Source organism: Equus caballus, chromosome 8 (genome assembly GCF_041296265.1).
Source record: "Equus caballus isolate H_3958 breed thoroughbred chromosome 8, TB-T2T, whole genome shotgun sequence".
Taxonomy (NCBI): Eukaryota; Metazoa; Chordata; class Mammalia; order Perissodactyla; family Equidae; genus Equus; species Equus caballus.
In genome coordinates, this window is record NC_091691.1 from 69,300,341 (window position 1) to 69,316,684 (window position 16,344).

At 35.5% G+C, this 16,344-nt stretch overlaps 1 long non-coding RNA gene across 2 annotated transcripts in view; it reads left to right on the plus strand.

Moving 5' to 3' along the window:
• LOC111774733 (uncharacterized) overlaps positions 1 to 16,030 on the plus strand; it is a 108,199-nt gene extending 92,169 nt beyond the window's left edge. The window contains exons 1-4 of one of the 2 annotated variants that reach the window (XR_002809924.2): positions 1,111 to 1,237; positions 4,328 to 4,416; positions 5,408 to 5,612; positions 15,795 to 16,030. This is a non-coding gene — a long non-coding RNA (uncharacterized lncRNA). Of the gene's footprint in view, positions 1 to 1,110; positions 1,238 to 4,327; positions 4,417 to 5,407; positions 5,613 to 15,794 lie in introns of those variants that run through there. The other variant, XR_002809925.2, reaches the window with a different exon arrangement.
• The last annotated feature ends 314 nt before the right edge of the window (positions 16,031 to 16,344 follow it).

A 16,344-nucleotide genomic window follows, 5' to 3' on the forward strand; every position in this document is an offset into this window, starting at 1 on the left:
TCACAATCTACTTCCGCTCCATCTCTTATTTCTCTTCCTCAACTCTAGTCCAAGTTGGCTTTACCTCCCCCTTATTTTTTCTAACCTAAACCAACATATCTTTTCTCAGCATTTTATATTTTCTCTTCTATAATTCCCCTTAGAAGATGGAAGAGGAAAAGCTTTAAAAACACAGGCTTATATGGAACAAACTGTGAAATGAATGAAAGTTTAGAGGCATAAAATTCATTCAGCAAAGACACATTTTGGTAGTTTGGCCTGAATGTTTGGAAGTGAATTAAAACCCAACGCCTAGCCCAGAAAACAGAATGCACAAGTGGATTAGATAGGAACTCAGAAGATTATTTCTCACTGCAAAAAATCTGAAATCAAGAACCAAAGACTTATTAGCAGGATTTATTATTTTAACTCAGATTCAGATTCAAGTGACTTTTTCAGAGCTCCTTTCAATCTTCTGGCCTCTGTCCTCCAGGTCTCTTACCTCTTTCAGATATTTTCTGACTCCTCACCTCTTCCTCTGACAAGCTCAAAAATCCCAAATTGCTCTTTAACTTTTCAACGGTGATTGGTTATTTTTCTTTTCCTTTTGGGTGTCTCACTCTGAGGGAATCATTCTAAAGCTCTCCTTCTTATCGAATGCTTTTCTTTTTAAATATAATAACCACAGATACATTTTATGTTAAGTAACTAAATTGTTACAGAATTTACTACAAAAATTAATCCAGGTTTTAATTTTCTTCATTATAAGGCATTATAAGTTTCCTTCCTGGAATAGCATATTACAGGAGGGCCCTCAATAACCTTAACTGAATTTTGAGAGGAAGGAGGGAAGAAAAGCATGAAGAGAGAGATTTAAGGCATCACAAAGTGACCAATACACAGAGAAACACTTTTTGGGAAACAAGATCTCTCATCTCATGCACTAAATGTTAGGGCCAGCACTGAAGAGGACTATCCCAGCTTCCTAATTATTAGCCCTTGGGCCTTTCCTAATGAAGAAAAATAGACTCTGCCCGCTTCCTCACATTTAGTCCTTTGATCAAGTTTAGTTACAGAAACCTGCATGCTCAGTGCATCCTGAATGTTTGTTTTCATTTCATTTTCAGCCAAGACACTGGACATTGATTTCCTCTTGCATTTTATTTGAAGTGAATTCACGATGGTGGATGGGAAAACTAGAGCCAGAAATCTTTGCCCTGAGCACAAACCAAAGCAAAATCAAAGCCTTTCTGAGAGTGTGAGTTGTTCAGTTAAATTTGCTTAAAAAAAAAAAAATCATCAAGCAATTGCACTGCTGAAATGGATCAGACATGGAGGCAGAAATTAGACGAGAAACTCTTGGTGTGCCAACTTGTGCAGTATAATTTTCACATCAAAGAACTTCAAAATAGGATTTTTGCAAGTATTTTAAATTTTAGCTAGCTGACTCAAATCCTTTCTGGAAGTAAGCAGGTTATAAATTATAACTACATAAATAAATAAATTTCATGGTAGTATCCATATATCACCCGCTTCAAGATTTGCCCACCCCATTCCCATCCCACCCTGTGCAGCTGGCTTCAGAGCTTTTTTTGCATCACAGGTCATTCTTTCATAAAACTGGCTGCATATACGTGAATGTCTGTCCAGAGAAGAACTTCCCAGAAGAAGGACAGCACGTGCAATGGCTTGAAGGTTTTTAAAACAGGTCTGGGTGGCTCAGTAACACTGAGAGTTCATTGTGAGAAAAAGGTTGAGTGTGTTGAGAGAAGATGAGACCAGAAATGTAAATTCAGATGAATTTGAGAAGAGCTTCTACAGCACTTTGAGGACTTTTTCCTGTGCACAATGCCATCCAAATCTGGATAATTCATACTTGGTTTACAGCCTGTTTTTGTTGCTGACTACCTGTATAAGTTTGTATAAACCCCTTAATTATTCTGACATTAATTTACCCATCTATAAATGATAGAATTCATATTAAAACTCTTTCTCTCTCTGTTTTATGTGTATATGTGTATAAAATATAACATTTATCTACCTACATACATATACACACATTCACATATATATACACACACACAGATATGCAGACATATACATATAATGGGAAGGAAAATAATAAGTAAATTTTAATATGACCATAGATATAAATTCCTAGTAATTCTTTTGAATATAAACATCTCTACAATTTCTGAGCTTTCCAGGTGGATCTATCACCATTGGTCTCACTTACTCTATTTATGCAGTGTATTCTAGGCTTTCTTGATCTTTTTCTTTTCTTCACTTAGTGCACTCTCTCTGCAACTATTCTGACCCCATAACATCTACTAAAATTATGGCTATCCATGGCCTAGTGGTTAAGTTTGGCACATTCCACTTCAGCGACTGGGTTCAGTTCTCAGGTGAGGACCTACACCACTTGTTGGTGGCCATGCTGTGGTGGTGACCCACATACAAAATAGAGCAAGACTGGCACAGCTATTGGCTTAGGGTGAATGTTCCTCAAGCAAAAAGAGGAAGACAGGCAACAGATGTTAGCTCAGGGCAAATCTTCCTCAGCAAAAAATAAAAAAAATTATGGCTATCCCTTAGATTACAGCATAAACTGTTTCTCCTCTAAGAAATCTTCCATGTATCCTCACAATGAATTTAGAATCATCTTTCCTCGAATCCCCAGAGTACCTTTATGCTGTTTGTACTTATTCTGTCTTCACTTAGAGTTCTCTGTGAGTTAGTATTCCTTACTAGACTATCAGCTACTACAGGAAGGGATAGTTCCATACTCATATTTGTTACTTTCTCATACACTTTCCCTAGTAACTTCAAAATATTTTGTACATAGAAGTTGTTTAATAATATTTTAAGAAATTGTATTGAATGTATAATTTGGATCATTTGGTGGAGAAAGCTATACCGTTATTTATCAGTGCTTAAATATATGAAGGGCTTCACTGAAATTAATTTTTACACATAAAGAGGAAAATATAAATAAACAATGGCTATGTGGGAAAGGAAGAAATTCTCAGCAGATTGCAATAGGGAGAGGGTGCATATTCTTCTCTAGAGATTTCTCAAAAGTTTGTTCCCATTGTACAAACTAATCATCCTGCATTCCTTTATCATAGTCCATCTTCCTTGTGAAGTATAAATTTGTACAATGTAGTGTGTGCACAGAGTGCTAAATGGAAAACCTGAAGGCCACTCTTCTAGGACCAGATCTTCCTGTCCATTATAGCTTAATTTGAAAAAGTAACTTAGCCTCTTGAATTCTCATGTCCTCTTCCATAAAATGGGAAAAAGAATGCCTGTGCTTTCCATTTGATAGAGCTCTTTTAAAAATCAAAAATGGGGCTGTCCCCATGGTTAAGTTTGGCATGCTTCACTTCGGCAGCCTGGGTTTGGTTCCTGGGCATGGATCTACACCACTTGTTGGTGGCCATGCTGTGGCAGCAACCCACATACAAAATAGAGGAAGATTGGCACAGACGTTAGCTCAGGGTGAATCTTCCTCAGCCAAAAATTAATTAATTAAATAAAATTTAAAAAGATTAAATATTTAAAAACAAATCACATATTTTATTCTATCTGATTCTTTTAGTTTCCTAAATATGTAGTGGAGATCAATCCTCCATAACTACAGTCATGCACGGCATCATGATGTTTCAGTCAACAGCAAACTGCATATAGGATGGTGGTCCCCTAAGATTAGTACCATATAGCCTAGATGTGTAGTACACTATACCATCCAGGTTTGGTGTAAGACATTATGTGATGTTCGCACAACAACAAAATCACCTAATGACACAGTTCTCGAAATGTACCTCCATCGTTAAGTGATGCATGACTGTATAGGCATGTTGTTTGCTGTGTGTAAAAATCCATTCTCTTCTCTTATGCGATTAACTCTAATTTTCATTATAAAATACAGCACGGTAATCATCTTCTCCAGGAAGACTTCAGAGATGCCCCACTTGCAATATGCTCTACCACAGCCCTTCTTGTGTGGGATCATAATCCTTGATTTAATTTTCAATCTCCATCATGATGATGCAAAATCCTTGATTGCAGGAACTAAAACTTATATAATCACTAAATCTTCAACACATTGGTATTCAGTAAATGTTTATTGGCTGCATAAACTTTGAGTGACATCTCAGACTTGACTCAATCTCCTATGAGTTGGGTACAGTGATCTCCTGGTTTGAAATTTTGTGAAAATGGTGATCCAGTTTCATAAATTTGACAGTCGTAGACATTGAATTTGAGGTCTAGTAGAGAGCCCAATGCGTATTTATGAGGGCAACTTACCTCCAGAAGGCTTTTCTTTCTCTATTTTGTTCTACAGACACTTCACAAAATATTTCTTATGAATGATGGAGAAAAAACAGAAGCTTGGACACAGGGCCTGCTTTGTATAAAGGAATGCTTCACTTGGTAATTTATTTTTCTTAAATTTCTCCTTAATCCTGTTTCAATATGCTAATCTCCCTTGTTTCTTCATCAGGCCTGCTTTAGAATTGTTTTATATACAACAGCCTCCCACTCTGGAGAAGTGACTAAACTTTAATGGTGCCTAAGTTCCCCTTGCATCAATTTATTCAAAGACACAAAAATATGGGAATGAAATAGTCCATAAACATAAAATACGTTATTAAATGGCATTATTGTCATTGTTATTATTCTCCCATCAAACAAGGAGATGAAGACCTGAATTGCACACCATATGGTAATTGCTTGGAAGATAACCACAACTTACGGTCACACCTTCAGCATCCAACGACATTGTTTGCTGCATTTCAGGTGCCAGTGTGGCGGAGGGCCAGCCCAGGAAAGATGAACTGGCAGAGAGAGAATGACAGACATTAGGCATAAGCACTTTTCATGTCAAGCCTTTGGCATGCTCATTGTCGAAAAAATCTGTTCTCAGAAATGCCTTCCAAAATATGCAAGTTATGCTATGAAGGCATATGATAACTTCTGCCATCCAGGGATATGTTAATATGGACCATCCTGGGATATGCCAAATCATAGCTAAGATAACGGGTGATTCCAGATGTCTGTCCAATTCTCTTCCTACTGCCCAAGGGAAATTCAGAAATTAAAAAATCAAAGTTTATATGGAATTTTTCAATGAGCAATGACTTTCTCTACCAGTAGTCAATTTCGAAGGAGAAAAAAACAAGTTGAACCTTTACATTTTAGTATGTACAAACTTCCATTTTTAGGATCTGTATTTAAATCATAGATTGAATTCTTTCCCTTCCCAACAGTAACAGGGTAACAGCATCAGTAACAGTATTAAGGATATTGAAGGTGAGATTCCTACTTCAGATGGCTTTTAAAATACCTTAGTTTGAATAGCATTGTTCAATTTACTAAATGTTATTTCACACATTATGTTAATCATTTCCCATTTTCTTTCCAGATACAGCATCTCAAGGAAAGAGACAAATGACTTTCTCAAAGTCACTCAACTGTATTTTAATAAGGATTTCAATCTGTTTCCTGTTTTCAAGTCAAACCATCTCTAGCAACTTTGGCTACGTTAATGAACTATCATTTATTATCATTTTCTTCTGGGAACCAGTTTGGTAGCTTCAATATTATTAGATTTGGAAATCTAACAAATGGTATGCTCTTTATAAATTATAAAATATATTTATGGGCTCATGCTATATCTGCTTGATTTAACAAATGATAAGGATGATTCTTCCATATTTCGAAAGTGAAAAGATTTAACTCTATAAAAACGCTCAAAGCGTAAAACATGCCTATAACACAACTATTTCTCCAGAAGATATTTTTGACTTAGCTTATGTGCCTGCCTTAAGAAAATGAGCAAATCAAGCTCTCTTCTCTACAGTGAGCTAGACTTTCAAGATGTATTAGAACCTTAAATGTAGAAATACTCTTGGGATCTGTTCAGAACAGTAGAAATTTCAATCCAAAAGCACAGCTGAATATTCACAGAGCATTTTTATTTATCCAAACTTGTCCTTGGAAAACACAATTTTGGAATGATCACCATAATATCTTGGGCAGCAAAATTATCTTATATATAAACGTTTTGCTTCTGTCATAGCTGTTTTTGTGTTATATGTACACACAAATGTACATGGGAATACGCATATATGAGACTCAAAACACATTTAGAGCTTTAATTGTATTTTATGAATATTATACTATATCCTGGCTAAAAAAGCTTTCCTAATGAAGAAAGGCACAAGAAGGTATCACTATACTAAAGGCATTTATTTACCTTCTACTGTGAACTAAGCCCTAGCCTGGGCACTGTGGTTGTTAGGAAAAAACCAAAAAGTATTTCTTAAGGACTGTGCACTTTGGCAGGGAGAACCAAGGAATACGTATAAGAAATACAACACAGGAGTACGTGCTGGATAAGGCACTATAGGATCAAGCTCTAACCCTCATTGTGATTGTATTTGGAGACAGGGCCTATAAATTGGTAATTACAGTTAAGTCAAGTCATAAGGGTGGGGCTCTGATAAGATAGGATTGGTGGCCTTATAAGGAGAGAGGCCAGGGAGCTCTCTCGTGCTTCTTCTCTCTGCCATGTAAGGACACAGTGAGAAGGCAGCTGTCTGCAAACAAGGAAGAGAGCACTTACCAGTATCCGAACCAGCCAGCACCTCGATTTGGACTTGCCAACCTCCAGAACTGTGAGAAAATACATCTCTGCTGTTTAAAACCCCCAGCCTATGGTATTTTGCTATGGCAGTCCTAGCCAACTAAAACAGACTTTATCACTGAGAAAATCACTCATTGACTAAACTCCCCTTTGCTTACTCCACTCCAGCCATATTGACCCCTTGATTTTTCTCATATGTGCCAGCCGGACTCATGCCACATGTCTTTGGTGTTGCTGTATCCTCCTTAAATAGCATGGCTCACTCCCTCACCTTCTTCGAGTCCTTTTGAAACTGGCACCTTCTTAGTGAAGACTTCACTCAACACCTTAAATTGCAGGCCCCTTCAAAAGCCCCTCTCCATTTTTCCTGTTTTCCTCCTTTACATTTATATTCAGCTTATATACTGTATATTTTACTTGCTAATTTCAACTTTTTTTCTCTCTCCTCATTGGAATGAAAGTAACGTGATAGCAAAGGTTATTAACTGTTTTGTTAATTGCTATGTCCTCAGTACTTGTCACAGTATATGTACCCAATAAATAGAAATCATGTTAAATATAAAGTTCTCATAGAGCTTATAAAATTACAAGGGAAAAGAAGAGGTTAATAAAGGTTGGAAACCAATTGCAAAGGAGCCAATGGGATGTTACAGTATATAATTCATTCCCTGATTCAGCAATCAGTTCTTGAGCATATACTATATAACTGCTACTGGGATTACTGACCTTTAGAAACTCATAGTCGCAAAAGAAAGAGAGAAAAATGGGATGAGAAAAAGGTGGAAGAGAGAAAGAACAGAAAAATAATGAAAGGAGAATGAATGCTTGGTAGATAATATCTTCTCATTCACTAGAGTTATAAAAGTCAATTAAAAGATCATCCCTTGCTGTTATTGTTTTCTTTTCAAAACCGTATTAAAGAATATATGTTGTGTGTGGATAGAATGCCAAAGGAAAGGGAAAAGGGGAAAGGATGAAAAAGAAAATTATTTTTGTATCACTTACCAAGTTTAGATTTACTTCTTGATATGTATGCAAAATCATAGCTAAAATTGCAGCAAATGATGTTAGGAGAAGGGGGAGGGAATAGAAAACCCTAAATTATGTACATAAGTAAACAGTCAAAATGACTAGCCAAAATTAATATAAAAAGACTATAGAAACCAAGAGCAAATTGAACATCTGGTATATCAAGTTAATAACTATGTTCTCACCCAAATGCATCCCAGGAAAGACAACTTTCAGAGTGGGAATTAAGGTCATGAAGTGGATGCTCTCAAAATTTCATTTCATTCACTTTGGAAAGGATAAACTAAGATTAGCATAAACAGATTTAACATACCATATACTCTCCTTCTTGACATATATTTGTTATTATTCTTTCAATCCTTGTCCTTTTGGAAATAGAAAGCTTTATGGAGATATAGTAGGAAGAAAAGCTGCTTAATGGGGCACACTACAGCAAACATTATTGATCAATTTTGTTTTACTTGTAAGAATGATTGAATGAGCAAGTAATTGAGATGTCATTTTGTAGCTTGAACATTTTATTTTCTAGAATGTGTGTTTTCTCCGAGAGAATTTATTTGAGAGAAAATAAAGAGCCAGAGATGATGTATTGAACGGGAAAAACATACCATTTGACAAGAAGATTTGTCTAGGTCACCCTCTTGATTTCACGGCACCATTTTGTATTATCAGTGGTGAAATTTTGCCAGCTCAAGGCTAAAGCAAAGAGTCTCTTCCAGCGTCTCCCATTTTCCCTTCCTTCCTAAATATTTTATTCTATTCCATCAAACCACTTCTTTCTGCCTCTCCTGGTGCTTTGTAACGTCTTCCTCACAACTTGCTCTAATAGAAAAATTTAATAAACTCATTTGTATTGTGGTGTAAATAATTGGTGAGATTTACTTTAAGTGTGGACATTGTCTGCCTACATCTTATTCACCTGCAAAAACACATGCAAGCATCCTCAAACAGCTATGTATTTCAAGAGAGGTAAAGAAGATGAAAGAATGATGCTTAGTAGTAGGCAAAGTTTATCAGGGAGGAGATCTGCATTCAGGCGTTGACTCTCCTTTACCAGCTGTGAATCCTTGGGAAAATCAAGGATTTGTAACTTCTCTGAAGCTCGGTTTCTTCATCTAACAAAGGGTAATAGCGTATTACCATCAGGTAAAATGTATTGTTTAAATAAAATCTATATTTTTGTAATCTATAAAGCAGTATGTAGTAGGGAGCTGTTATCACATAAAAAAAGCATTAACTACTTGTTTTGTCACGTATCAATGCTCAAAACCAACCATCAACATTATGTGTCCAGAGATGATACTGGATATCAATTATTTCCTGTAGGTTAACAGTGTGAAACTAGGGCAAGAGAGAATCATTGCCATAAGAATTCAAGGGATTGAAATAGTTTTCTTGGATGAAGTTCCTTATCAGTAAAGACTTCGCTTAATCAATGGAAAAGGACTTCAATTTGCAGAAAGATATAATTGAGAATATTTTCATAAAAAATAAGAGCATGTGGGTTTCTTTAGGGTTGGGACAGATTTGTATAAGAGTCATTTTGGAAAATGTGGAGAGGAACAATGCACCTTAGAAGGATTTGAATCCAATTTATAGATTTTAATTTTATCTTATAAGCAAGAGAATCCTCTTGACAAGAGTAATGACATAAGGTACATAAGCTGGTTTAAATAGACAGAGACTAAAAGAACCAGGGAATCCAGTGTGGAAGCTAATTTAATTTCCCAAGGATGCAATAATAATAGATTCAATTTAATAAGACGTAGAAACATGGGGAGTCAGGTTTGTAGACAGAGAACAGGAGCAATGAAAATGGAAGAGAAACTTGATTAGATATACATTGAATTAAAAAAATGAGAGGTCTGAATGAGAGTGATGAAGCAATAGTAACTCTAAATTTAGCACTCTTAGTACCCATGGTATAAGTCTTGTATTTTGATTCTTCATTATGTAGATAACAATAGTGAAGTTCAGAAAGTCTAAACAATTTGCCTGGGTAGCAGGACAACAATTTTAGGTAGGTTTTCCACTTTTCAGCTTATGATTTTTTACATTTCCACAACAACAAAAAATTCAATCCTGGAATAGTAGGAATAGAGAACCACTTTCAACTGAGGTAGGGTCATACAAGGACATTGTTAATGAGTTTATATTACACAGGCTTATTTTGATGTGAAAGAATATTGAAGTGGAAATTGCCCACAAGCAGATAGAAATAAGAGATTAAAACTCAGAAGAGAGATTAGCAATAAGAATATGTAATTGAGCTTAATTTAAATAGGCTTTGGATCCCAACCCTCAAAATATTCTCACTGGCATTTAAGGAAATTATGAAATTGATCATGATAATGTAAGAGGAAGTTGGAGTACTATTGCTGGAAAGTTCCTGCCTCCCTTAAAACCATTCAGTGTCTTCCCACTACTCATAAAATAAAATTCAAATTTGTTAAAATAACTAAAAGCCTATCTATTATCTAGCCCCTTCCTATCAGTCTAGGTTTATCTCTTACCACTCTCTTATCCCCGCTCTATGATCTAAACATAGGAAAGTATTGTATACATGCCCAGCATGGTGGATAAAGGACAAATTTCTGGAGGTACTGTCTGAATTTTGACTGATATGTGGAGTGACCTGGGAAGAGTTGTTGGGAGTAGGATGAAGATAAGGAAAATAGCTTCCATACAAAAGAAGGATCAGAGGCAAAATCAAAGGACATGAGAATGTCCTGTTCAAGGACATTCTAGAGACTCAATATGACTACTAGTCTCAAGCGAAAGATGGGTGGTGATAGGCATAAGAAAGATCATGAAGGTCATGAAGGTGCATCATGAACCATTTTCAAATGATTTGTATTTCTCCCAAAGAACATCAAACCCACAGAGATTATGTCATATGTTTCTTTGGGCTCTATTCCAAACCTAGCATTTTGCTGTCCACAAAATACTTCTTATTAAATGTTTATTAAATGAGTGGAAAAACATAGATTATTTTAAGGTTCCACAATTTCTAATTCTTTCAACAATTTAAAGAATCACATATTCAAAACACCATGATTTTGATGATTTGATGATCTATTCTGCTTGGGGTCTAGTATGGACACCATGTCCTTATGAATCATGTATTCCATTTTCAAGGTGTTCTATTCCCAAGAAAACCATCCCACATTGATCGCTACCACATTTTTAATGGATATTTTTATAATCAGCTCAAGTAATTAAAAATTGTATTCCTAGGTGATGTTTATATGTTTTAGTTCTTCCCTAGGCTACGAACTTCTCAAAATCTTTCTCTGGTTTTTATGTTCTTTCATCTTTTTTTGCACAGTGCTTAGAAGATAGTGGGAATTGAATAAGTGTGTGTTGAATAGGAGAATTTAAGAAACTATGTGATCTCTTTCTGGAATAATGGTAGAGCCAATAAGTGGTATATGAGAGAAAAAAATGATCAACTAAATAAACATTAAAGAAACATTTATTGATGACATATCTTGCACTCAGTCTTGTACAAGTCACTGAGCACATTAAAACACAATATCACAACATCACAGGCCTCCATTAGCTTAACATTTAGTGAAAACTAATGAAGAAATTTAAGAATACTGTGAGGATATTGGGTGAGATGTTAGTTACCATAAATTACTGGGGAAACTTAAGTGAAAAAATTAAATAATAATCAAAGAGTGAAAACATTAAAAGGAATACAGCTGCTCAGCCTGAGAAGGAGATTGTACTCATGGGAATTTATATGGAAATAGTTTTTCAATAGAAGCTTAAACAAGACGAAACTATCTAAAATTTAATAATTTCATATATTTTCAATCAAACTGAAAGAAAAATAAATAGTTATCAGGAAATGTGATAGATTATTTTCAAAAATAACTTCTTGGAAGTCCCTGAACTCCAATTTTTCTCCCCACGAGTCTGCAGAAATATGTTCAGCTTTCTTGACCACTCAGCTGTACATTTAGGAATTAAAAAAATGACTGGAGTGAAAAGGCAATGCCAGAAGCTGGCCTCACCTTTCTAGGTTTTACTTTTCTCCAAGTTATTGGATCCCCAAATTGTTGCTTTTTGGATATTCCCTATGTTTTCCTACAGATTTATTCTTAATATTTTTTCAACATTTCTGGTTGTTCTCAATTAGGAATCATAGGAATCATAGTTCAAAACATCTAGTCTGCTACTGCTGGGAGAGATACTCCTCAATGACATTTTTAAGCCCTTGAATTTCATAGAATTCTCGTGCTAATAGTTCCAGGGACCAGACTCAATGCCTCAGGATAAGGGCATCCTACCTTTGGGATAAAAGAATCAGTTAGTGGCTCTAAGAGAAAACTAATTATCTGCAGACAGAATCTTCCCCAAGAGTTTATTCGGAATCATAATTTACTTTCACAGCCGTTGTCAGTGAGTAGTAATTCTATTTAGATTTCCATCAGTCTCTATCTTTAATTCTGTTTTTGCCAGAAAAATCTTTTGAAATCCAAACTCCTAAACCCTCTCTAAATTCCAGGAAGCAAAACTGGACTGGAGCAAATGTTTTGTCTTCAACGCCCTGATAGCTCAGGGTTCTAACGCCATGCCTTTGGCTCCATGTTTATATCCTCAGGCACGCTTGCTCCATCTCCTGAGTGTCCAGGACATTTTAGTGCCCATATTTTTCACCCGTAGATTCCATGTTCTTGAATTTCTTGAATTTCTTCCTTTCCTTCTCTAAAAACTGTTCCATCACCTAGTAATTTGGGGGTTTGATTTGCTTTTCTTATGAGTGACTATTGTACAAAGCGCAGGATGACTAGCATCCTTGACTTCTGGGGGCTAAACAACAGTAGAAATTTTCAGACATTCTTTATAGTAGATATTTTGAAATTGTCTACCCTTCTAACTTGAAATGCAGGTGTATTTTAAGATGATGTAGTGTTGAAGGTGGGGATTAGATACAGTTAATTAGACTTTCTAAAATGCATGGCTTTTTAACTGGGATTGCATATTTGCTTAAGTTTCTCAAAGTAATAATGTCTCTAAACTCAATAAAATGAAAGGAGAAAATAAAAATTTCAAAGTTCTTCTTCAGTGTTACAGTTATATTATACACTGTTAATTCCAGCACTTGTACAACAGCCTTTAGACAATCTCAAGTATAAAATGACCTTTCTTAATAGGAAGAAAAGGTGATGCACCATTGCTAAGGCCAACTTCTTGAAGCATGGATGACTAGTGATCTATGCTAGCAAGATATGCTGGGCTTGCAAATATTATTCTAGCCTTTCTTTATTCGTTTACATTTTCATTTATAAATGTATACAATTTGCTTGGTAGAGCAGATCAAAGAGTGTTTCTTGGCCAAATTCACATCTGTTTAAAAATAGATCCAGTTTCCCAGGAATTTAGTTGAGGTCAGATAAAGTACTAGATTGGTTTAAAGTAGTGATCAAAAGAAATAAATAAATTTAACGAGTAGGTATATCCATTCAGCTTGATGTCCAATTTGTTATACATTATGGTTATATGAACAGGAAAGTAATAATTTAAAGACTCCAATATGTACTACTGGCCAAAATGGATAAAAGACTCAGCAGAAAAAAAGATTTGCTATATCAGCAATATTTTGTTTCCTTTCTCTGTACTGAAAACAGCTCAGTGCTCGTTGGCATAAAGTGAAAAAAGGCCTTGAAAAATATATTCCAACTTCAAGAATAATTAACGATTTAAAATTTAGCCACACAGTAAGTAGAATTTAAGTCGCTTTATTAAAACCAACAAAGAAACAGGTATTTAAAAGGTTTAGTTATTATTGGCAATGTAAGGAAGTAATTGGGGAAAGGAAAGGATACCCTTTTTCTCAATGGCAATCATCAAAGGAGTTGCTCATATAGGTGGATACAATTGAAATTTGCCAATCTACACTTAGAAATTAATAATGAAATTTATACTAAGTTCATCACGAACCTCACTATGTTTTTAAGGTAGAGCTTGCTAAACAGCATTTGCTATTTTTGTGCAGGGCATGGAAACATTGTTAAAAGTATTCACGATTGCACATTAATGCTTATGTATGGAGGTAGGAGAGACTGTTTATCCTTTCATTGCTATATTATTTTGAATTTTGACTAACTCTTCCTTGACAACATTACTTCAAGCTGCAGTTAGTATGTTTACCTCTAGCAAAGTCACTCTGCTTCTCGTTCCCCTACTGAATTTGTTGCTCTGCTCTTTGGTAGAATAGAGAACTAGATTGCAAATTTGTTATGTATGTGTGTGATATTATAGTAAGTAGTCTGAATCACAACATGGTCTGAGGCTAATCTTCTATGAAAAGAAATGAGTGTGCACACTTTGTGATATTTACTTTAGATGCTTATAGACTTTAGGTTGAGTTTCTGATTTTTAGAGGGTGCAGTTTATGAGAGAAGAGACATTTGGAAAAGTGGAGAAGGGAGAGTTTCCTTTCTAGTGATAGTAGACTAGTAATTCATGCCAATATTCCAGCTGACTACAGCTAGTAATACTGGACAAAATTCAAATGTATATGATGTGTGTATGTTGATGGTGTGTCTGTAAATCAAAAAGCACCAGAGAGCTAACAAAATTGTGAGAAATTCTCAAATTAGTACCAGAGAAGAATGGAAGCAGACAAGAAATTTGACTTCAGCATTTGTGTCTGCTTTTCATGTAAAGAAATGTAGCTTCCAGAGATGGAACCTGGGAGGGAGAAGAGCACTTTTGACAGCCCAGAGAAGCTAGGGATATGAATATGCTTAGAGGGAAATTTATAGCCATAAATTTATGGCTATAATCAGTAATCTATAATACTTTTAAAATTCACATGTAGCTAACAAGAATCAGAACACAACTTTCACAAGTTAAAAATATGACTCCAGTACAGATAGACCGTATACATGTCAAAGATTTCTTAAGTCACTAATGAGGAAACCAGCAAGCTGATAAAGCTGATCCTAAGAGCATTTGAATAACTGGATGTTCTAGGTAATTTTTAAAATAAATATTAGAAATAAAATTGCCAGATTAAATACAAAATTGGTTAATGTTCTACAAGGCAATAATCATTAAAGTTCTCTTTTCTGTTAGACAGAACCTGCAAGTAAATACATAGCATCAAAATGTGTCCGCTTTAATTAAATGGTTAAAAGCAATGTGAAAGGCAGGTACATTTTCCTAGAGAATTAAATAATCCTTATCTGAACATGATAAATTACGCCCCCAGAATGACATCAAAAGTACAAGTTCTTTTCTTTTTTGCCTTATATTCAAGCTTTGTATGACTTTTCTCGACACAAGTATTTACAAAAGTTAAAGTGCTATAGCAGAGGCAACAAAGAGAGCATAATCCTGCCTCCAGGCATTTTTCAATGTAGTTTGTAAGCAAGACAAGAATCAAGCACAGAACAACACAAATTGTTTTAATTAATGCAATGCATATTCAATAGTTAAATAAATTCTTCAGCTGCAGTGAAAAAAAGCAGGGGATTTCTAGCAGACCATCAGTGAGAGAGAATTTTCAATTTGTCACAATTCTATATAGATGAATCAATGAGATCTCAAATCAATATGTTCAAATCTTAAAACCACCTTCCCCTGCAAAGTTCTCTTACATTTCTACCATAGAGTCTGTCCCTTGGGATTGAAACTCTTGAACCTTAATTGATAGGGAAACTATATAATTAATTCTTATATACCTAGGACAGTTCCCAGATTAGAGCAGGTGCTTTGTACATATTAACATAATTATTAATCTTTTACATATGACACTTTTGTATTCTTATCTTTTGACCTCCACACATTGTAAGTTTCCTATATAGCTGGTCTCTCTTACCGTGGGTCAGGCACTATTCTGACTTACATGTGTGGGTTTCCTTAATCTTCCCAACAGCCCTATCAGGTTGGTGGCATTTTTCACTCCATATTACAGATGATGAAGCTTGGGTTCACTGTAGTTAAGAAATTTGATCAAAGTTATCTACATTATAAGGGGCAAAACCAGAACTTACCTCAGGTATTCCTACTCCTATGATTTAATCATTTTTTATATGAACTTGAATTCATCACATGGCAGATGGAATAAAATGGATAGAGATTGGAATTTATTTGATTTTTGTTTGTTTGTTTCCAGTATTCTAGGTAGAAAACATACATACGGCTTAAACAAGGATGGTAGCCGCATGCAAAGGCAAAGAAAATGGAACAGGGAAATCTTAAACATGTCTTCAAGAAGATGAAATTCAGAAAACAGACTCTGGGAATCCTTGACTAGCAGAAGTCTGTCTGTCCCGCTCAGCTGGAGGTTTCAGAAGAGTTTATGTAAGAAAAGATACTCCAGATAAATAAACATTCTAATCTTAGCCTGAATATTTGTTATGGACTGAATGCTTGTGCATCCCTCCCCCCCAGTTCATGTGCTGAAGTCCTAATCCTGAATTTGCTGGTTTTCAGAGGTAGAGCCTTTGGGAAGTAATTAGGTCATGAGGGTGGAACCTCATGAATAGGATTAATGCCCTTATAAGGAAACTCGAGAGAGCTCTCTTGCCCTCTTTCTGCCATGTGAGGGTACAAGGAGAAGACGGCCACTTTCACTCCAGAAGAGAGTTCAGAAGCTAACCATGCTGGCACCCCAATCTCAGACTTCTAGCCTCCAAAACTGTGAGAAATCAATTTTTTTGTTT